The 19445-nt window shown below is 43.9% G+C and overlaps 1 protein-coding gene across 1 annotated transcript in view; it reads left to right on the top strand.

Annotated features, from left to right (window-relative positions):
- Positions 1 to 8257: 8257 nt before the first annotated feature.
- The window catches only part of OTUD7A (OTU deubiquitinase 7A), a 199334-nt gene continuing 188146 nt past the window's right edge, over positions 8258 to 19445 (top strand). Inside the window, exon 1 of the mRNA XM_011949258.1 lies at positions 8258 to 8383. The gene's annotated coding sequence lies outside the window, so the exon portion shown is untranslated. The remainder of the gene's footprint in view (positions 8384 to 19445) is intronic.

Consider the following 19445-nt stretch of genomic DNA (forward strand, 5'->3'; position numbering starts at 1 on the left):
ATGTCCTCTTCTGCTTCAAGGTCAGGTAGAAGAATCTTTTCAATTTCACCTCCTGAACCCCAAGTAGCTCTAAGTCTCATTCTTCTGAAACCCTTGTGTTCTGTGGCTCCTGAGCCCTAAACCCACAGATGCTGGGTCTTTGTGGCCCCCTGGAGGCCCAGCTTCAGGAGGACCCTGATCACAATCCGAATAGGGTAGCAGCCAAACAAGATTCAGCAAACAGCATGCGAGTAAACAGATTAACAGGGTGATTGCTAACGCCACAGAAAGTAATGTGGGTGAGTGAATGACAGCAAAGGTTGAGGAACGTCATTCATAAAGGGCAGCCAAGCATGGCCTTTCTAAGGAGGTAGCAGCATTAAACCTGAGGGTGAGGAGGGGCTGCCTGGGGAAGGAGGCAGGTGGAGGGGAGGAGTCCACTTGGGAAATCCCAGGTCACCTGGACATGTCGCTGGGCCCCGGGATTGGCATGTGGGTCAAATGCAATGTTGGTTGTGCTTAGGCAATTGAAAGCAAGTAGAAGCTGAAAAAGGGATGATTTATCTTGGTTCTGGGAAGTCGGGTTAGCAGTGAGGTCAGGAAGCAGAGGTGAGCAGCCAGCACCCTCTTTCTCTTGGGAAACTTGCACACATTTTAGAGTTACAGTTCCCCTAGGGAAGAAGTTAGCAGAGGCCACCCCACACCCAGGACAGGTGACAGAGCAGCAGTCTTCTCTCCCTGACCTTGATGCCTGGGCACAAAGGTAGCTTTTGATGAGTAACAAAATGCTTGGACTTCCCACTCCTCTGTTTTCCTCTCCTGGCTGCATCTGCTCTGAAAGGCTACAGACACCTGGCCCCAGGCCCTCCAAGTGGGCACCCACCTCCATCTGGGTGACAGAGGCTGCTGCTCATGGGAACTCCCCTTACTCCCTCTGAGTCCCTCTGAGTCATCTGGGTGGTGGGTGTCCCTGGACCAGCAGCCGTTGGGTCTGACCACTCACCAGGACGCATGCCTCTGAACACTGGGACACAGGCCCTTTGAGGTCTGTCTGGAGCTGAAGGGCCAGCTCCCACACTGGGATGGAGAGGAATATGTGTAATATGTTGGGGAGGGATGCAGGCAGGTGTGGGAGGAAGTAGAGCAGGCACAGTCTATGAAGGACAGGGGGCACGGGTGCAGAGGCACACAGGCATCATCCAGATGGCGAAAAGGCGATGGGCCCAGATTCTGCCCTAGTGCAGGGAAGGTGCCAAGATTTCAGACCAGAGGGAACTGCAAGAGAACCGCAGAGACCCTCTGCCTTCAGCAGATTTAGGTGCTGCCTGCAACTTGCCAGACTGGCAGTCCCCAGCATGTTGCCAGCAGGCACGCTCAAAATGCACTTCTGGCCTGAGCCCTTGCTGGCCTCCGCGTGCCAGTGGCTGCCCCTCTGTGAAGAGGAGTTGTCTGTAACGGTGCTGCATGGACGGCCCATTCTGCCTCTCCACCCCCAGCCCCTTGTCCCCCCCAACCCTGTGCCCTGTCACTCACACCTGCAGCTATACCAAATCCTTCCCCAACTCCCTGCACAGGGAACCCCTTCATGTGCGGGCCACCCACCCCCAACCCGTGTCTGCACTGGAGGTTCTCTGTGGAGAATTCTCCTCTGTGGGGCAGTAGTACAGGCCTGTGTGTGCCTGAGCCCCCCTGCATCAGGTGTGTGTGGGAGAACTTACCCAAGAGAAGTTAGCAACACCTGCCTAGTGAAGGCCCCACATAGAACAGGCCCTCAGCAAACACCAGGGGCCTCTGCTCTCCTCACCCTTCTGGGAACTCTTAGAGTGTAAGGTCCAAGCCAAGTGTCTCCTTCTCTCTGAAGAGTTCCCTGTCCCTGGAGGCAGATGACAAGACAAGCCGTGACTTCCCTTGGACTGGGGCTGCTCTGTAGCTCAGCTGTTCACCAGGCAGCGGGCTGTGCTGCGGGTTTCGGTCTCCGGGTCTGTCTCCTGTTTCAGATTACAGGGCTCTTGATGGCAAAACCACTCAAGTTTATGTCTGCCTCGTGGCCTGCAACTCCTAGCGTAGTAAACGCTCATTAAAGTGTTGCTGGTTTGTGCAGGACCTGGATTTTATGCAAATAAATAATTAAAAAGTTTTGCTAGCTGACTACAGTGAACTATCAATCACTTCGTATCTGTTTGGATGACTATTAGCCACAAGAGAAGAGGTATGTATTGGTGAAGATGTGGAGAAAAGAGAACACTAGTACATTGTTGGTGGGTATGTAAATTAGTGCAGCCATTATGGAAAAAGTGTGGCAGCTCCTCAGTAAAACAAAACTAGAACTACCATGTGATCCAGCAATCCCACTACTGGTGTATAGTCAAAGGAAATGAAATCAGTATGTCAAGGAGTTAGCTGCACTCCGATGTTCACTGCGGCACTATCCACAATAGCCAAGACATGGAACCACCCTGTGCTCATCCAAAGATGAATGGATAAAGAAAATGTAAAACATGGCCGGGGCGGTGGCTCACGCCTGTAACCCTAGCACTTTGGGAGGCCAACGCAAACGGATCACGAGGTCAGGAGATCGAGACCATCCTGGCTAACATGGTGAAACCCCGTCTCTACTAAAAATACAAAAAAAAAAACTAGCCGGGCGTAGTGGCGGGCACCTGTAGTCCCAGCTGCTCGGGAGGCTGAGACAGGAGAATGGCGTGAACCCGGGAGGCGGAGCTTGCAGGGAGCCGAGATCGCACCACTGCACTCCAGCCTGGGCGACAGGGCAAGACTCTGTCTCAAAAAAAAAAAAAAAAAAAAAAAAAAAAAGAAAGAAAATGTAAAACGTGGTATAAATGCACAACGGGTAATATTCAGTCATAAAAAGAATGAAATCCTGTCATGCACAGCAAGAATGAACCTGGAGGGCTTCATGTTCAGTGAAATAAGCCAGGCACGGAAAGACAAATCCTGCATGATCTCACTTACGTGTGGAATCCGAAAAAGGTGAACTCAGAGAAGCAGAGAGCAGAATGGTGCTGGTCAGGTGCTGGGGGAGGTGGGGTGGGTTGAGATGTTGGTCAAAGGGTACAAATTTCACTGAGGCAGGATAAATAAGTTGGAGGGATACATGGGGACTATTAGAGCATGGTAATTATTGTAACGATGTATTGTATCCTTAAAAATTCTTGAGACTTGCTGAGAATAGACAATAATAAAGTAAACTGGTGTTACAAAACAAGTTTTCTGGTGGAATGCTGAGCAGCGTCTCCTGGGGGCAGGGGGTTGAGGGGATCTGGGTTTGTGAAGGGTGGAGGGGTGTTATGACAGGGAGAGGGAGAGCTGCATGAAAGAAGTCAGGAAAACCTGGGTAGGAGTAGGGAGCAAGGAGAGCGGCAAGAGCCCAGGATCCAGGTAGCCTGAGGGAGGAGGCCCCAGCCATGGGAGGCCAGAGGGCGCACCAGTGCCTGCTGACCCTTCACACACCTGCGCTGCGTGGGCCCCTCCACTGGCTCTGTGAGGGCAGTGTCCTGGCCTCTGAGCTCCACTCTGGGGTCACTAAGGTCACTTGGCACCCTACTGGGTAGCTGCTGCTCATTTTGTACCTGCTGTTTCCCAGCAGTCAGTCCTGAAAGCATCTCTGGTCCTGTAGTCCTGCCTTTATCTTGAGCCCCTCTCAGTACCTTGTATTTTTACAGTAGTTTCAGCTTAGAGCAGTGAGTCCTTCGGGTCCCTGGAGCATCTTCAGAGGTCCCTTTTCATCTTCACTGGGACCTTTGGAACGGCCCAAGTCCCATGGTGATGCAGGACAAAGCAGCCGTGGTGGCTTTTTAGACCACAGGCAAGTAGCGGACATGGCTGGTAGTGATCCCAGACCTGAGGAAGCCCGGCTGATGGGTTTCCCATGTGCTGGCCTTCAGTGACACCAAGGGGCCGGGTGGAGAGGAGGATCAGCTAGAACAGCCTCTTTGGGCTTTCACCTGCACCTTATGGACCTGGGTCTCTGCTCTCACCTGGAGTCCCCCAGACACACAGTGTGTCCACAGCGTTAGCACGCTCCCTGGGCCCCCTGTCAGCACTGGGGGCTTTCAGAAGGGTGTGTCTGCCTGGCATCACCACATCCAATCCTGCCGCATTCTGCATTTCAGAGCCAGAATACAGGTCTAAAATGCCTGTTTTATTTTGGAAACTACTGTTCTCCCCAGGATTAAAATGTGCAGAAAAGCATTCATCCCACCCTTGGTTTAGCTGATAGCCTTACCCCTCCCTTTTGTTTTGTTGCAGATCTGAACTTATTTTACCCAATGGCTGTTTTCTTGCATTTCCCTCTAGAGGTATTGGCATTTCCAGAAACACTTCAGCCTTCCAGATCTTTACATAATTCATTACGGACATATTTTGGACTTACATTATCTTATAGTACAAAAGAAAATAAAAAGAGAGACTTTCCTCTTTATTTCCAGAAGTTGTTACAGACTTCTCCTGAATTTAGATTTCCTGAAAATTTGGCCAGAACATGCTGTAAGCTTTTATTCCATTAGGAAACCAGAAACAAAACCGCTTACCAGCAGGCCTGAGGCAGAGATGAACGCCTGACCTGAGCATCTCTCATGCACCTTCCTGAGAGACAGACCGAGTGATCACTGTGTGAATTTAAAGCCCATTTCCTAGAAACTCACTCATCTCTTGAAGCTTTTAGAAAGACTAAGAGAAAAAGCCACTCACTAAGAGACAAAGGCAGGAAAAGCGTCTGTCCCAGTGCAAGCCCATTTCCTAGAAACTCACTCATCTCTTGAAGCTTTTAGAAAGACTAAGAGAAAAAGCCACTCACTAAGAGACAAAGGCAGGAAAAGCGTCTGTCCCAGTGCGTGTGTGTGAGGGTTGTTAGTCGGGGGTGTCCTTCATTTTCCGCCAGGGGACGGCACGTCCGTGGAGTGCACACCCCAGAGGTGGGCAGGGGACCAAGTCCAGCATGGGAGACACGGGGCCCCGGGTCGAAGGCTGTTCTTAGGTAAGCTTAGTGACAAACATGGCATTTGAGCTGGGTCTTGAGTGGAGCCAGGAGAGAACAGGAATTTTGAAAATTCCTGAGGGAAACAATGTGAACAAAGAAAGGGACACAGCAAGTAGTTTATTGTTAACTATAATTTTCCTACTATGTTATCAAATACAAGAATGTATTTCTTCTATCTAACTGCATGTTGGTACCCATCAGCCAACTTCTCTTCCTCCCCCCTTCCCTTCCCAGCTTCTGGTAAACACTATTCTACTCTCTGCATCTGTGAGACCCACTTTTTTTGCTCCCACATTTGAGTAAGAACATGTGATGTTTGTCTTTCTGTGCCTGGCTTATTTCACTTAACATCATGACATCCAGTTCCATCCATGATGCTGCAAATGACAGGATTCCGTTCTTTTTCTGGTTGAGTAATATTCCATTCTGTATGTATTCCGCACTTTCTTTATTCATTCATCCATTGATGGACACTTAGGTTGAGTCCACATTTCAGCTATTGCAGACAGTGCTGCAGTAAACATGGGAGTGCAGGTATTTCTTCAATATACTGATTTCCTTTCCTTTTAATATATACTCAGCAGTAGGATTAATGGATATTAGTCATTCTGTTTTTAGTTTCTTGAGGAACGTCCGTACTGTTTTCCATAATGGTGGTACTAATTTACATTCCCCTTTCTCCACATCCTTACCAGCATCTGTTGTTTTTTGTCTTTTTTATAATAGCCAGTTCTAACTAGAGTGAGATGATATCTCATTGTGGTTTTAATTTGCATTTCCCTGGTGATTCGTGATACTGAGCATTTTTTCATATGCCTGTTGGCTGTTTGTATGTCTTCTTTTGAGAAACATCTATTCAGGTCATTTACCGATTTTCTAATCAGATGATTTGTTTTTTTGCTATGGAGTTGTTTGAGCTCCTTATGTAATCTGGTTATTAATCCCTTGTCAGGTGGAAGTTTGCAGAGATTTTCTCCCTTTCTCTAGGTTGTCTCTTCACTTAGTTGTTTCCCTCCCTGTGCTGAAGCTTTTTCGCTTAACATAAACCCATTGTCCTATTGTTGCCTTTTTGAGTCTTATGCAAAAATCTTTGCCCAAACCAATGTCCTGAAGTGTTTCCCCGATGTTTTCTTCTGGTAGTTCCATAATTTTAGGTCTTACATTTAAGCCTTTAATCCATTTTGAGTTGATTTCTGTATATGATGAGATGAGGATCTAGTTTCATCCTTCTGCATATGGATATTTGATTTTCTCAGCACCATTTATTAAAGAGACTGTGTTTTCCCCAGTGTGTGTTCTTGCCACCTTTGTCGAAACCGAGTTGGCTGTAAGTGTGTGGATGTATTTGCGGGTTCTCTGTTCTGTTCCATTGGTGGATGTGTCTGTCTTTATGTGAGTGCCATGCTCTTTTGGTTACTATCGGTTGGTAGTATCATTTGAAAACACAACCAGTGCGATGCCTTTAGCTTTGTTCTTTTTGCTCAGGATCACTTTAGACCCAAGGTCTTCTGTGGTTTCATATGAATTTCAGCCTTTTTTCTATTTATGTGAAGAATGTCATTGGTATTTTGACAGGAATTGCATTGAATCTATAAATCACTTTGGTTAATATAGACATTTTAGCAATATTAATTCTTCTAATCTGTGAGCATGGGATATCTTTCCATTTTTTCAGGTTCTTCCTGTTGAGTTACAGGGATTCTGCATATGTGATGGATACTAATCCCTTATCAGAGATATGATTTTTAAACATTTTCTGTCATTCTATTGGTTGCCTTTTCACTTTGATAGTGTCCTTTGGTACACAAAAGTTTGTGATTTTGATGAAATCCAATTTATCTGTTTTTCCTTTGGTTCCTGTTTTCCCTGTTTTTTTTTGGTGGCATCGTACCCAAGAAATAATTGTCAAATCCAGTGTCCTAAAGCTTTTCCCCAGTCTTTCCTGTATGAGTTTTATAGGTTTAGCTCTTAAATTTAGGTCTTCAATCCATTTTTAGTTAACTTTTGCATACAATGTTAGGTAAGAGTCTAACTTCATTATTTTGCATGTGGATGTACAGTTTTCCCAGCACTTTTCCAAAAGATTGTCCTTTCCACATGGAATGGTCTTGTGGAAAACGTTTGGCCATTTATGTGAAGCCATGCATGGCACCCTTGTGGAAAAATGATTTAACCATATATTTGAGGATTTATTTCTGGTCTGCCTTATGTGGACTATAAATCTGTCTTTATGCCCACACCACATGCTTTGATTAACATAGATTCATAGTATGTTTTGAAATCAAGATGTGTGAGACTTCCAACTTTGTCCTCCTTTTTCAAGATTGTCTTAGCTATTGATTCTATTCTTTTGCATTAGAAGTCAGAAAATTTATTGCTTACAAAATCATTTTGAAAGTACTACTCAAGCCTTCTAGTAAAATTGAAAAATAAAGGAGCAATGAGAGATATGCAAATTATTTATGATCAATCAGCAAACACCAAAACACAGTCATGTTACAAGTAATAATATAGAACTGAAGCTTAAAGCAGTTGTTAAGAATTATGATTCCTGAGAAAGTAGAATACAAAAATCAAAAGGAATTTCAAATTAAAATATTTTAAATGATTTCAACAAAATATAGCAGGTAGCAGAGGAAGAGATGGGAATTAGATTGAACTAGGGGCCTTATCCTATGTGGAAATTAGAGGTTATATATGTTATTTAACTGAGTAAAAAGTAAATTTTATCTATAAGTTATGAGATAAATGGCCTAAAAAGGTAAAAATATACAGACATCTGCTGACCTAGGGGATGCCCAGTCCAGATGGGGTGCACCTGGTTCCACTGTGTGGAATATGAACAGCCCCCTCACTTTGAGGTTCCCCGCAGATCACACCCCCAGAGCCTCTCTCCCAGAATCTCAGAAGTCAGAGTTCAGTGTTCGAGCCCCGCTGAGAAGCACAGTCCCCTCCCCTGGCACATCAGCTTCTAGGAGCTCTAAGGCCACCCTCACGTCTGTTAAGTCTACACAGATGAGACTTTTCCCATTGATCCTCTTCTGTCTCCTGATGGGACATTCATTTAAAAATTAAAGGGTGGGGTCGTGTGTTGGGAGTGGGAGACAGGGGTGTGGGATTCACCAGCCAATTTCAGATGCATGTTAAATATTTAAAATCATTTTAAAAGTTGAAATATTAATATTTAATTTTTTAAATATAAAAAATCCTAAAATTGAAATGGTTAATTCTCACTTTCCATGAAGTCTGAACATTCTCTTTGATTCTCATTGTCTTTTCCAGAGTTCTCAGGCGCTGTGGTCTCACCTTCCACTGGGGCAACAATGGGCCATTTCCAGCAGGGACGGTGCGGCGTTGGCCTGCATGCCTGACTGCTACCCACCTCCAGAATCAGGTGTCTGAAAAGTAAGTCCTGTGTTGGTGGGGTCTTAGTGGCAGGCCAGAGGGGGAAGTGCAGTCACTTCCTCTGACAAGAGAGCTGGTAGTGGTTCTGTGGACTCCCTGGAAATCAAACCTAAAGCCCGGATAAAGTGTAAGGTTCGTTGAGAAAGAGTCATGAAATGTACTTCATACGGCATTAGAATTTGAGATTGGAATTATAGGCATTATTCTTTAAAAGGAAAAAAAAAAACAACTGTAGTGATTGACAAAGTGACTTGATTTATACCAGTGCAAAATTTGTCATCTGTTGCAACCATTATTGATTTTTACAATATTGTAGGCAAAAGAAAAATAGTCCCGTTATCTTAACACACGAATTATTTTTACTTTTACTGTTTCCTCTTCTTATCCAAAAATACAATTTTAATCCGACCGATAGCATAGCCATTCTTTTGCTTTATCACTCTTGGAACAAATATTTTTATATACCTTCTTGCCTACTTTTTATTTTATAAGCTTTAATTCTACAGAAAACTTGAAGGAATAGAAAAGTGAACACCCATAATTCTTCACCCAGATTTACCAATTGTTTATACACAAACAGACACACGCAGATGGTAAATATGTGTTTGTGTGTGTTTGATTCTTTTTGTCTGAATCATTTGAAAGTAGGTTGTTGACATCATGACGCTTTGGCATCATCTCCTAAGTACACAGCTGCTTTCTACAAAAGTATAGTACCATTACCACTGTGAAATACAATATTGATAAAGTGATATTGTCCAAATATGTTGTCCCTATCCAGATGCCCCTGATTGTCTCCCAAATATTCATCATAGCTGTTTTCCACTGTCTAGTGTTCAATTAAGTATCACTCACTGAATTCAGTTATGTCTCTTTTTATCTGAACTAAAGCCCTGCTTTCATTTTTCTCTTTCATGATGTTGATGTCTTTGAAGAGTCTGAACCACTTGTTTTATGGAGCGCTACCTAATCCGGACTTGTCTGATTATTTCCTCATACTTAGATTGAGATAGACATTTCCTCCATCTCTCTTTCCAGCACATCAGTGGGCGCCCATGGCTCATGGTGGTAAGTTTGTTCACCGGGCTAAGGTCGTTTCTCATGAGCTCTCTTTATAAAGTTACTTTTTTTTTTTTTTTTTTTTGTGAGATGGAGTCTCGCTCTGTCGCCAGCTGGAGTGCAGTGGCGAGATCTCGGCTCACTGCAACCTCCACCTACCGGATTCAAGCGATTCTCCTGTCTCAGCCTCCTGAGTAGCTGGGACTGCAGGCGCCCACCACCACGGCCAGCTAATTTTTGTATTTTTAGTAGAGATGGGGTTTCACCATGTTGGGCAGGATGGTCTCCATCTCTTGACCTCAGGTGATCCACCCACCTCGGCCTTCCAAATGCTGGGATTACAGGTGTGAGCCACCATGTCTGGCCTATAAAGGCCTTTTTACATTCTTGTCTTTTACTAGTAAGCAATGGGGCAGACTTTGAAGCCCTGTGAACATTCTCTTCCCTGGCTGATTTTCATCCAGTGATCTTAGCATCCCTTGATGGTTGTATTATGATTTTTAAGCCATTAGTTTATTGGGACCTCAGACTTTCTTTGTCACATAGTCCTTCATGTTTCACATTTTCTGTGGTTGTGAGGTCATCACACAAGGGAGCATATGGTGAGGTGGTCAGGAGGAGGACTCTGAAGTTAGACCATTCAGATAGGCATCTACGTATGCATCTTGTCTCTGTCATACAACAACCAGGTGACGGCGAGCAAACATTTCTCCTCACAAACCTTTAGTGTCCTTATAATTACAGTTAGGAGACTGGGAGTGACCACTGCAGGAGGCATATGGCGGAGGGTAGAGCCTGTGGCTGGCCTTGCTAAGCAGTAGCTGTTAATTATTATCAGACACAGGAAACATGGGTGAGAGCCACTGGATGCTGCTTTTATTCCTGAGATCTTTTATAAGACCTTTAGCAAAAATGCTAATAAATCTGAATGACAGAGTAGATGCCCCATGCTCTGTGTCCCTGCAGTTAAAGGGTTGCATAGGGAATGAAACCACCACGCCAGGAAATATTCATCAGTGAACACTGTCCTGATGTGCCCTCCCCGGTCGGCTTCCTCCTCCTGCTCTTGGTCACCCTTAACTGTGTCCCCTCCCTGGACCTGAACCTCCCTGGTCTGTTGTCAGGTTTGCCTTTCAGTCACCACTAACCAATTGGGTTTTTTTTTTTTTATCTGAAGATTATGTGTGGGTGTTTTTTTCCATTTAAATCAAGTCCTTTTAGTTCTATTGGCATCCCATTGCCACAGAATGCATCTTCCTTGAGAATGTTTTGAAAATTTTACCAAGAAAACAGTTTGTGCAAATATAGGTTATTTTAGAAGCTACACACGAATATGAATTAGACTGAGTCTTCAAAAAAATTGCTGTTGGAAAACATGTTAATATCTTAAAAATACTTCCTCTGAAAAGGTTACTTGCCTCGTTTTCTTCCCCACAACTCTTAAAAGCAGATGAGAGCTAGTGCTCACAGAGAAGGCCGCTCTGCATCCTGCTTCCACATGACATGCTTTCTGTCGGCTTCTTGTCGGCTGAGCTTGAAGGGATGGCCCTATGAGGTTCCCCTGCTTTCTGGGGCGATATCCACCCAACCAGCCTGGAGTTTGCCAGGACCAGAGCACACTTCTTGTGGGCTCCAGCCCCAGGCTTCCCTGAAGCCTCGCCACATCTCCTTTTTCCTTCCTACCAGCTGTTCACATGCCGGGAATCCTTGCTTGTCTCCTCGTCCTCTGTATGCGCTCCTTGGGGATGGGACTGTGCCTTTTTTGTTTTCCCAGGAGCAAACCCAAAGGTTATAGGATGAGTGAAGTGCAGGTGAAAATCAAACCTCTGGTTCTGCATCAACACCAAGGAAATCACTGAGTTTCACTTGAGTGTGTGGATGGAAATATCAGGGCTGCCTTTTCTCAGTTTCCCAAAGCACATCCTGTGGAATGTCTGTCCACTTGGAAACCTGAGCTCTCTGGTCTTGAGTGAGCTCCACGCTCCAGGCCTGTGTGCTAGAGAACCAAATGGAGGTGGCTGGAAGCCAAGGCAAAGCCCGTGCAGAGAGGCCCGCTCCCAGGAGGCTTGCAGGTGCTTGGCCACACTCGGGGGAAAAGGACCCCTCCTCCTCCACAGCCCTGGGCCAGGCCCTTCCCTGCATCTCCCTCTTCCTGTTCCCTTCTCCTGTACAACAGCAGCCTGGCAGTATGTGTTCCCCAGTGTGGGTTCATCAGCATCACCAGCCAGGAAACCCTCATACCCAGAACTTGGTTTTGGGACTTATTCTTCAAAGCCCTGTTGCTGAGCCGTGGAAAGAGACGCAGTGCCCCGTGAGATGGCATAAGCATAAATTCACAAAAGGCTTGAAGACACACCCTTAGGGCAGTTCTTAAATCCCCTGGGGGCTTGCTATCCACACAGACATTGTGCCCCATAAGTGTTTGAAGGTGGGTCAGCCAGTCAAGATAAGGCCAGGAACCCAGTGTGTATTCAGCACTTTGTTGAATTCCCTGTGTACCTCTTGGTTACTCCTAGAGCATGCAAAAGCTCAATTCTCAGGCAAAATCATCTGTTACCATGTTCCAAAGCTCTATTTAACTCATTAATAAGGGAACCAGCAAAAAGACAAATGATCTGGCTCCATAAGCATTTGGTAACTGGGATTTACTGGCTCCACAAGCATTGGGTAACTGGGATTTATTTATTTATTTATTTTTCATTTATTTATTTTGAGAGGGAGTCTCACTCTGTCGCCCAGGTTGAAGTGCAGTGGTGCGATCTCCGCCTCCCAGGTTCACACCATTCTCCTGCCTCAGCCTCCCGAGTAGCTGGGACTACAGGCACCCGCCACCACGCCTTTCTAATTTTTTGTATTTTTAGTAGAGACGAGGTTTCACCGTGTTAGCCAGGATGGTCTCAATCTCCTGACCTCGTGGCACATCCGCCTCAGCCTCCCAAAGTGCTGGGATTACAGGCGTGAGCCACCGCGCCCGGCTGGTAACTGGGATTTTTAAGGTCAGTTGGGAAAGTAATGCAGAAATGAGATGCTAAGTTAAGGCAAACCTCTACAAAGCAATACAAATGCCAAATTTGGAGTTGACTTGTTTACTAGGCAGTAAAAGTCATAAGCTATCAATCCTGCAGGCTAATCTCACAGGGCTATAAACCTCTTTATTTTAACCAATTGTGAATGATTAGATAAATATTTGTCACACTGCTCAAGAGCTTCAGAATGGGATCAATCAGACTTTTTTTGCATTCTAGCAGAATATCACAGATCTCAGAAATCATCATTTTTCCCTTTTTCAGGTTTGGAATCAATGTTTCCATAACAATCAGCTAAAATATGGTGGTTGACAAGTTGTGAGTGATCATGTAGCACCATGTGAAAGTGCCGCTTTTTGGCCTGCACAATGCACTTGAGCTCCAGTGTAGACACTGCAAGGCCATGTGTGGGAGACAGCTTCTGACACAGCTCCCAACCATTCCTGCCTCCTGACATCGCATCTTCGTGTTGTCCCCTGCCCTTGGGTGTGGGCTGGACATAGTAACTCGCTGTTAATAAACAAAATACAGCAGAAGTGACAGGTGTCACTTCCAAGACCAGGATGCAAACACACTGACTTCTGTCTTGCTCAGGCTCTCTCTGACTCTTCTCATGTGGTTGTTCTGATGAAACAACTCTGATTTTGTGATCTCACCTTGGAAAGGCCCACGTAGCAAAGAACTGAGCTTCTTAGTTCAACAACCCTCAGAAACAATTCTGTGAATGATCACATGAGTAAGCTTGGAAGAGAAAGGTTCCTCATTTGAGCCTTCAGATGAGACTGCAGCCTCAACTCACATTTTGATTGCAGCCTTGTGAGAGACCCTGAGCTAAGGTGCACTCTGACTCCTGCCCCACAGAAATGGTGAGATTATGTATATGTGTTGTTTTAAGTCCCTAAATTTGGAAGTTGTTGTTTCACAGCAATAGGTAACTGATGCAGCATCCATGAAATGTTTAGGGTTGATTGTTCTTGGATATGTGCTTCTCAGCAGAGCTGTCTTTCATCTTTCCTGGCTTCTCCCATCTCCTTTCTCCTGCTTCTCTACTCTCCCTTTCCTATTCCTTATTACTCTTCCTTTCTTTATTCCCACTCCATTTGAGTTCCCCTTCTCTGCAACTGTAATTGCATCCTTGGCCATTGATTAGGGAGGCTTAAAACTAGAGGTACCTTATTTGTGGGGACAATGTAGGGTTCAGAAAGATACCCCATCCTTGGCCAGTAGCAAAATAGTTTTCTTTGTTGAAATCAATTGCATCGAACTTACATTGGCTACATCATCCAGGGCTGCAGTGCTTCTTATTTGGTCTTGAGCCAATGCTTAGTGTTTGAATGCAATTGGCTTTACCATTCTTTCCTCAGGGGAGTGTAGACAAACAAATTTTCTGCTTAAGAATGCAGTTTCTTTCTGACTCAAACAGCTGATCCTGTCAACTTGGACTTCATAGTCATCAGTTTCAATTCAGAACCAACCTTTTAAAAATTATATGTTGTTTTGATATAAAAAGTACCAAAAGCAAATCTTCTGAAGGAATAGAACTCCAGATGGTTTTATTAGGTTTCCCAGGTTATTAATTTAAGAATATATTGCAAATAAATATATACATAATCGTAATCATACCTATGTTTTTGATATTTTTTATTTCAGTGGGTATATGGTAGGTGTATATATTTATGGGGTACCTATCCTTTTTTTGGTACTTGCTGTGTGCCAGGCACTATGCTATGTAATCACCACCACAACCATATTAAAATAGGAACTGCAATCCTCCTTTCAAAACTGAGGCAGTGAGAACCAGGGACTAGACATAAATTATCCCCAGGAATTTTTGGAATGCCTGCCTGGATTTGTATTTGTATAAGTGTTTCTAGTGACTAAAAATGAAAACCCAAGAAACTAAAGAAGAAAACAATTAGTAGATTCATCTGTTAGGTCATAAAGTTGACAGGGTTGTATAGAATGCTGGGTGGGTTCTTCAGAATCCACCTATCTCAATGTTATCTATTTTAAAAGTTCAAATCCATACATGATGACAAATATTTATTTCCTTTATGTTTATCTTTTTATTTGGGCAAAGTTGTTTATTATATTTGAAAAGATAGACACTAAAATAAAACACTGAATTTTACCAGTCACTGATGTGTGTAAATAATCAACTAATATGGGCCAATAAGAAAGCCCAAAAGCTGAAATTCTCCAGTTTTTGTAAAATCTAATTTTTTTTTTCTTAATGGAAAGAGCCACTACGTTGACTCTCTTGATTCCACTTACTGTAAGTGGCCTGGAAACTTCCAAGTATTAACAACCAGCCCACTGGAATTTCTATCCAAATGGCCCTTAGATACCCTTCCCTCTCTCCCTTTTTAACATGCACAGACTGTCACACACAGTTATGCGAATGTGCACATACATTCACACACACATGCACATGCGTTCACATATATTCACACACGTTCAACATAAACATGCACACAGAAGTCACAGACACACATACACACTGTTAAACACATGCACACTCACATGGACATGCACACACACAGCACATGCATACACATGCTCACACATGGACACGTAAACATACAAACATACATGCACACCTAGTCTATTCAGAGTTAATTTTATATATGGTGTAAGACGTAGATTGAGTTTACTTTATAGAAGTCCATTTGCTCCAGCATCATTTTTTAGAAAAGTCTTTTTTTTTGAGACAGAGTCTCGCTCTGTCGCCCAGGCTGGAGCGCAGTGGCCAGATCTCAGCTCACTGCAAGCTCCGCCTCCTGGGTTCACACCATTCTCCTGCCTCAGCCTCCCGAGTAGCTGGGACTACAGGCGCCCGCCACCTCACCCGGCTAGATTTTTGTATTTTTTAGTAGAGACGGGGTTTCACTGTGTTAGCTAGGATGGTCTTGATCTCCTGACCTCGTGATCCACCCATCTCGGCCTCCCAAAGTGCTGGGATTATAGGCTTGAGCCACCGCGCCCGGCCTAGAAAAGTCTTATCTTTTCTCCATTGGATTGTCTTTGTGCCTTTGTCAAAAATCAGTTGTCTTTCGTTTTAGTAATAAATGTGTCTATCCTCTACTATCCCAATACTATACTGTCTTGGCCATGGAAGGTTTATAATGCATCTTAAAATCAAGTGTGTGAGTCCTCTAACTTTTTTCTTTTTCAATGTTGTTTTGACTAATCTAGTTTCGTTATCTTTCTATATAAAATTAGAATCAGCTTGTCTGTACCTACAAAGAAACCTGTTGGAATGTTGACTGGGATTGCATTGAATTTATAGATCAGTGTGACTATACCTGACATCTTTTTTTTTTTTTTTTTTGAGACGGAGTCTCGCTCTGTCACCCAGGCTGAAGTGCAGTGGCTGGATCTCAGCTCACTGCAAGCTCCGCCTTTCCAGTTTACGCCGGTCTCCTGCCTCAGCCTCCCAAGTAGCTGGGACTACAGGTGCCCGCCACCTCGCCCAGCTAGTTTTTTGTATTTTTTAGTAGAGACAGGGTTTCACCGTGTTAGCCAGGATGGTCTCGATCTCCTGACCTCGTGATCCGCCCATCTCGGCCTCCCAAAGTGCTGGGATTACAGGCTTGAGCCACCGCACCTGGCCTATACCTGACATCTTAACTGTGGTATATCTTACAATTCATAAAAACAGTACATCTCTCTATTTATTTAGGTCAATTTTGGTCTCTCTTGCCTGAATTTTGTCAATTCCTAGGTTAGAATTTTTGACTGTGTCCTGGCTCTGTTGTTCTCCAGGTCTACATGTACCCTGTTCCCTCTTTTCCTGGCTTTGCACCCACTGTCCATACCCCTTCCCCAATTACATGGAGCTCAGCCCTCTACTTCTTTGCAAAATCCCCAGTCCCCTGTGGTTTTCAAATGAGATGTCACTTCTTCAGAGCCTCTCTTACTCTCTCCTCCACTCCAGTCTAGCATGGGTGCCCTTCCCTTGTGCCTAACACCATCTTGTCTCTCATAGCTCTAAGCATCATGTGATATAGCTGCCTCATTAATTTGTTTTTTAGGCCAGCAGCCCAAACACTCTTAGAAGGCAGAGATCCTGCCTGATTTTAGATTGTATCCCTAGCACGTAACACAGAGCAATGGCCCAGTTAATGGCAGCTGAGTGTAGGAATGGAGCAATGAAGGAGTGAAAGGAACTGAAAAGGGAGAAGTAAACTAGCCTTGAGTGAGGCTCTGCTCTGTGTCAAGCACCAAGAAGGTAGGTCAACAGTGGTCAATAGAAATTAGACTGTCAGGGAGAAATTAGACAATCATTATTAGACAGTGAAACACAGTCAGACAGAAACTTATAGAGGGAGAAAGGAAAGGGAGGGGGATATATAGACAGACATTCAGGCAGGTTGTGGATAATCAGATAGATACATTCTTGGGCATATGGATAGATATGTAGACAAACAAGATCGGTTGAAAGACATACAGACAAGACAGATGGGAAAAACATTGAGACCCCCAGATGGATAGACAGAAAAACAGAGAGTTTCTAGCATAGAGAGACAGACAGGTAGTCAGATAGACAGATATATAGCACAAAGACATACAGACATACTGACAAATAGACACCCAGAAACATGCATAGGTGGGTGGGTGGGTCGGTGCATGGATGGATGGATGGATGGATGGATGGATGAAGACAGATAGAAATAGACAGGATGGCAGAAAGAAAGAAAGAAAGGAAGAAAGAAAGGAAGAAAGAAAGAAGGGAGGGAGGGAGGGAAGGAGGCTGGAAGGAAGGAAGGAAGGAAGGAAGGAAGGAAGGAAGGAAGATGGGTAGTTAGACATCTACATAGATAATAGTAAGACAGACACATGACCAACAGAAGGAGAGACAGAAAATCAGGAAAGAGGAAGGCAGACAGACAATGAGAAAAAATAATTAGAAAGATAGATACATACAGACAGGAACAAATATACATCAAAAGATACGTAGGTAGGTGGGTGGAACAAGAAAGGGAGAGATAGAATATAGATTGAAGGTAGATGATAGGTGGACAGGCAGGCAGGCAGGCCGATATGTATAATGTTTTTATTTAGGTTTATTTAAACTTAACAAAGTTCCAAGAAAGATATGGTATCTTCTGCATATATAGTTGGGGAAGTGGATTCACAGGGATTTAGTGATTTCCTAAAGACCACACTTGAAGAGAATGGCAAAGCTTCAACTCAAAACTAGCCCTACCTTTCCCCAGGGTTTGTGCTGGCACAGCCTCTATGGATTCTCCAACCCCCATCACATAACCTGCCAGACAAGGTGCACCTTTATACTCTTCTCTTGCTTGCATTTGCTTCCATGCTGGAGCCCAGGCCCCTGTCATTTCTTGCATCTTATTTAATAGCTTCAGTAGAAAATGATGCTTGAAGTATGGTTTATTATGTGAGCAGGGGGCAAAGAGTTTGGGAGGCCTTAAAGTAGAGATGAGTGTCCTGCTCCCTCCCTCCCGGGTCCTGAGCTCCTGAGAGCCCTCATGACCATAGCTAGTTTTCCTTCTGGAAAGTTTTCTACCCATGAGACCTTTTCCCTGTGAGTATTGTTTAATCGTGCTATAACACATTAATAATCTCATGTGTCCTAGAGACCCTTCCTTGTTGGCACCTGTAATGTAGTTCAGGTACTGATGTAATAGGCTTGATTCAGCCAGTCTCCTATTGACAGACTTTTTTTATATTTCCAGCTATGCTGCAGGGAGCATCCTTAGACGTGCTTCTTTGTATACCTAAGCAGAGTGTTCTCTCAGGAAGATACTGAGAGGCAGAATTGTATAGTTACAATTCTATATATGTATTCTATATTAAAATATGTATTCTATATTAAAAACAATTTTAGATACTAAAAAAAATGGCTGCTCTTGACCTCACCACTAGCCCAATATTCCCCTACTAGCAGTGTTAAAAACTACCAATTTCACTTCACCAGGACTTGATGTTTTCAGGCTTTTTTTCCCTTGCCAATTTGATGCATGAGGGCGTGGGTGAGGGTGGTTAGTGGGTATCTTGTCTAATTTGTATTTTTGTCATTATGACTAAGGTTGATTCTAGTCATTTGAGTTTCCTGTAAATTGCACATTCATGTAATATGTTGATATTTTAATTGGTCCGTTGAATACCAATTCCTTGTCTTTATGTTTTTTCCAAAATTTCTTGTTCTGTTATATAACTTTAAAATATCTATTTTTTTTTTATCATATAGAACTTTGTTCATTGTCTTTGGTTTTTGCTATTATCGGTTTTATCAAATTTGTTTTGATGGTGTATTAGTCTGTTTTTACCCTGAAATAAAGAGCTGCCCAAGACTGGGTAATTTATAAAGGAAAGAGGTTTAATTAGCTCATAGTTCAGCATGGCCGAGGAGTCCTCAGGAAACTTACAATCATGGCGGAAGGTGAAGGGGAAGCGAGGCACATTCTTTACAGGGCAATAGGAAGGAGAAATGCAAGCAGGGGAAATGTGAGGCACTTACAGAACCATCATATCTCATTAGAACTCACTCACTATCATGAGAACAGCATGGGAGAAACCTCCCCCATGGTCCAGTGACCTTCACCTGGTCGCACCCTTGACACATGGGGATTACAATTCAGATAAGATTTCGGGTGGGGACATAGCCAAACCATGTAATTCCACACCTGGCCCCTTCCAAATCAAATCTTGTGTTCTCACATTTCAAGACACAATGATGCCTTTCCAACAGTCCCCTAAAGTCTTAACTTATTCCAGCATTAACCCAGAAGTCTAAGTCCAAAGTCTCATCTGAGACAAGGCAAGTCCCTTCTGCCTATGAGCCTGTAAAGTCAAAAGCAAGTTAGTTACTTCCTAGATGCAATGGGAGTGCAAGCGTTGGGTAAATACAGCCATTCCAAATTGGAGAAATTAGCCAAAACAAAGGGGCTGCAGACCCCATGCAAGTTCAAAATCCAGTAGGGCAATCTTAAACCTTAAAGTTCCAAAAT

Source organism: Colobus angolensis, unplaced genomic scaffold, assembly GCF_000951035.1.
Source record: "Colobus angolensis palliatus isolate OR3802 unplaced genomic scaffold, Cang.pa_1.0 Scaffold294, whole genome shotgun sequence".
Classification (NCBI taxonomy): Eukaryota; Metazoa; Chordata; class Mammalia; order Primates; family Cercopithecidae; genus Colobus; species Colobus angolensis.